General features: G+C 46.2%; 3 non-coding genes across 3 annotated transcripts; 1 reads left to right on the forward strand and 2 right to left on the reverse strand.

Annotated features, from left to right (window-relative positions):
• The first annotated feature begins 1,565 nt into the window (after positions 1-1,565).
• On the forward strand, positions 1,566-1,637 carry trnaq-uug. Its single transcript has one exon. It is a non-coding gene; the product is annotated as a tRNA-Gln (tRNA).
• Positions 1,638-2,578: 941 nt separating this feature from the next.
• trnaq-uug lies at positions 2,579-2,650 on the reverse strand. Its single transcript has one exon. It is a non-coding gene; the product is annotated as a tRNA-Gln (tRNA).
• Positions 2,651-3,198: 548 nt separating this feature from the next.
• Positions 3,199-3,270, reverse strand: trnaq-uug. The gene has a single exon. It is a non-coding gene; the product is annotated as a tRNA-Gln (tRNA).
• Positions 3,271-4,214: the final 944 nt, after the last annotated feature.

The following is a 4,214-nucleotide window of genomic DNA, read 5'->3' on the forward strand; positions in this document are numbered from 1 at the left end:
ACCACATTATAGGAAGGATGTGGAAGCTTTGGAAAGGGGTCAGAGGAGATTTACTAGGATGTTGCCTGGTATGGAGGGAAGGTCTTACGAGGAAAGGCTCAGGGACTTGAGGTTGTTTTCGTTAGAGAGGAGAAGGCTGAGAGGTGATTTAATAGAGACATATAAGATAGTCAGAGGGTTAGATAGGGTGGACAGTGAGAGTCTTTTTCCTCGGATGGTGATGACCAACACGAGGGGACATAGCTATAAATTGAGGGGTGATAGATATAGGACAGATGTCAGAGGCAGTTTCTTTACTCAGAGAGTAGTAGGGGTGTGGAACGCCCTGCCTGCAACAGTAGTAGACTCGCCAACTTTAAGGGCATTTAAGTGGTCACTGGATAGACATATGGATGAAAATGGAATAGTGTAGGTCAGATAGGCTTCAGATGGTTTCACAGGTCGGCGCAACATCGAGGGCCGAAGGGCCCGTACTGCGCTGTAGTGTTCTATGTTCTATGTCTGTGTGGGTTTCCTCTGGGCACTCCGGTTTCCTCCCAAAGATGCGCAGGTTAGGTTGATTGGCCATGATTAATGTTACGGGGATAGGGTGGGGTGAGTGAGACAAGTAGAGGGTTTTTTCAGAGCGTGCAGTTCAAACTTGATGGGCCGAAAGACCTCCTTCTGCACTGTAGGCATTTCATGGATTAGGGCCGGGTAATAACATTTCTGAGTTAGCAAGGCCATTTCCCATGGAATGGATGAAAAAACATTTACACCCACAGTGCTTTTGGTTGAGGGGGGGGGGGGGGGGGGGGGCAGAATTTTGATCCAACCACAACAAAAAGGCCGTAGTATTTCCCAGTCAGGATGGTGAGTGAGTTGGGAAGGAAACAACCTCCCCAGGTGATGGTTCGCCCATGTGATGGCGCCATTGTGCTTGAATCATCACAGGTCCAGGGTGGTCAGGAACACTGGCTCCGATGGTGTGGCAGGATGCCTCTCGCCGTTATAGAGTGGGGTTGGGGGGGGGGGGGGGAGCAGGGTTCCCCTGGCAACTGTCTCAGCAACCGACCCACTCCCCTAGCAACTGCCTCAGCAACCGACCCGCTACCCTAGCAACTACCTCAGCAACCGACCCGCTACCCTAGCAACTGCCTCAGCAACCGACCCGCTTCCCTAGCAACTGACCCGCTCCCCTAACAACTGACCCGCTCCCCTAGCAACTGCCTCAACAACCGCCCAGCGGCCGGCCGCCATTGACAGCTGCGGCCGCTCGCTGAGCTCTCGCGCACGCGCGAGGTTGAGGCCTAGGCACCGCCTCCTTTCCGGAAAGAGCCGAGCGGCCCTGTGACCTCGGGTTGTTGGGTGGGGGGAAGGGAAGGGAAGGGAGGGGGGAACGGCAGGTTCGGGCTCCGCGGGGCAATGGGTGCGGGGGAATCAAAACCCACAAACGGTACAAATCCCCTCATTAAAGTCCTGACGTTCGACGTCAACGTTGCAACAACGATCGTCATGACGTGCTGCGGAAGGACAGATGATCACGTCGCCTATTAAAGCGCCTATTCCACAGCGGCTGACAGGATGGTCCCATGGTGTAATGGTTAGCACTCTGGACTTTGAATCCAGCGATCCGAGTTCAAATCTCGGTGGGACCTCAACATGTTTTTATACATCAACCCGCCCAGAATTCGGCAGGTCGCTCAGGCAATCTCAGGGTAAATTAGCTGTGATAGTAACCGTGACATTAATCCACCAACGCCTGGCGTTTGTTTTTTCTTTTGCGATTTCCCATGCTGTTGCACCGGCCTCTTTGTCATTCCTGTACCCCCCCCCCCCCCCCCCCCCACCTTTACAAAACGACTCCTTGTTGCCACCCTCTCTGCTTGTTGCCCGGGTTTATAGACTGCCAGGGCACTCATTTCCCCCGCTCAGTAAAGGCTGCCTCTTTTAATTCCACTGGTGGGATCTGGCGGTGAGTTTGGCCCCCAGTTTGTCTCTGGGTGGAAATAAGCACCAGCCGCCGCCGCACACAAAAAAAAATGCGTTGAATTAAACTTGCTGGAAGCTTAAACTAAAACGCACCAAAAGTTAGAAATCGCCCCAATTTTAACACAGAAACCTCTTGCCCAATTTTAAAGACATTCTAAAATGAGCACAATGTAAACACAAAAACTTCGGAAACGTACCAAAGGTTACAAGACAACTGCCCCAATTTTAACACGGCCCAATTTAAAATAAACTTCTAAAGTAAAAGTTTATAAAACAGAAACTTCTGAAATGAGCATAATATGAATGTTAACACAGAAACTTTTAAAACGTACCAAAGGTTAAAAGGCAATTGCCCCAATATTAACAGAGTCCTCTGCCCAATTTTAAAGACACTTCTGAAATGAAATTTAAAAACAGAAACTTCTGAAATGAAATTTAACAACAGAAACTTCAAAAATGAGAATCTATGTAAATATGAGAACCCCCTCCCTCCCCTGGTGGTATGTGGCGGAGTATTAACATTGCAGAGTAGCTACTGAGATCTGCTCGGGAGTGAAAATCCGGATTATTAATCTTTTTTTAATTTATTGTTCATTAAAACATGTTGAGGTCCCACCGAGATTTGAACTCGGATCGCTGGATTCAAAGTCCAGAGTGCTAACCATTACACCATGGGACCACGTTGAATACTAAAGAGTTCTACAATATTGAGAAGTTCACACAGGAGTGTACTTTGGGATTATTTTTTACGGGAATAGTTTCCGTCAGAAAGCAGCCAGTTGCCACACACACAAGCACTGTGTTAATTGAAGTGCTCCCTGACTAACAACCCAAGATCCAACATAATCGTGGTTCCTCCACATATCACTGAGTCAAAATCCTGGAACTCACAACCCGACAGCACGGCATTTGTAACTACATAACACACTGCAGTGGTTAAGGAAAACGGCACGCCACTGCCTTCCCAAGGTCAATTAGGGATTAGCAACACATGCTGGACATGTCAGCGATGCCTGCATGAGTGAATAGGAAAAAACTAATGCAGCAGGATGGCAGTGGCCAATATTTATAAATATGAACAATTCACCACCTCCCCCAACAGTCTGGTGGCATGTAGCGGAGTATTAACTATTTACAGACTAGCTACTGAGTTCTCCACTGATATCACAGGAATGAAAATCCCGATTACTAATCTTTTTAAAATGATTGTTCCTTAAAACAAGCTAAAGGTCCCACCGAGATTTGAACTCGGATCACTGGATTCAAAGTCCAGAGTGCTAACCATTACACCATGGGACCACAGTTCTACAAAGTTGAGAAGTTCACATCACCAGATTTAAACTCCATGGTGTGAATGTCCCACTCATCACTTTTGGCTTTGTGCGACATCTGTGTCTGCAATTGGTCTGTTGTGACAAACACCTTGTTGACTTTCTATGACTTTCTATGATTCTTTCCTGCTCCAATGTAGCTATTGTTTTAAACAATCTTTAAATAAAAAAGTGAACTTCTGCCCTGACCATTGTTGCTGCCATTTAGATCTTTTTAAAACAAGAAACCTGATTAAACTTAAACCTCCCCATTTATTCGATTAAGAAATGTTGCATTTTTGTATAAAAATCCTATCTTCCAATTATTATCGTCCAATCACCTTAAAAGTTTTAAACCCTATTATGGAATACTTTCAGCAGTGTTAAACATTTTGTTCATTTTTTAATTCTTCGCCCAGCAGTCATTGCAAACTGAGAACAATGCTGCAAATTTCCACGGCTGATCTTTATTGGTCAATGGAACGTTTCACTTCAAATAAGAACATTAGAATATAAGAACTAGGAGCAGGAGTGGCTGATCCTTTTGTGGACTCAGTTCCACTTACCCGCCCGCTCACCATAACCCTTAATTCCTTTACTATTCAAAAATCTGTCTGCATTGCCGTAAAAACATTCAGCGAGGTAGCCTCAACTGCCTCACAGGGCAGGGAATTCCACAGATTCACAACCCTTTGGGTGAAGAAGTTTCTCCTCAACTTAGTCCTAAATCTGGTCCCCCTTATTTTGAGGCTATGGCCCCCGCCCCTTGGTTCTGGTTTCACATGCCAGTGGAAACAACTTCCTTGCTTCTATCTTATATATTCCCTTCATAATTTTACATGTTTCTATAAGATCCTTCCTCATTCTTCTAAATTACAATGAATATAGTCCCGGTCTACTCAGTCTGTCCTCTTAAGCCAATCCTCTCAACTC

The sequence above is a fragment of the Scyliorhinus canicula genome, chromosome 19 (genome assembly GCF_902713615.1).
Source record: "Scyliorhinus canicula chromosome 19, sScyCan1.1, whole genome shotgun sequence".
In the NCBI taxonomy this organism is placed as follows: Eukaryota; Metazoa; Chordata; class Chondrichthyes; order Carcharhiniformes; family Scyliorhinidae; genus Scyliorhinus; species Scyliorhinus canicula.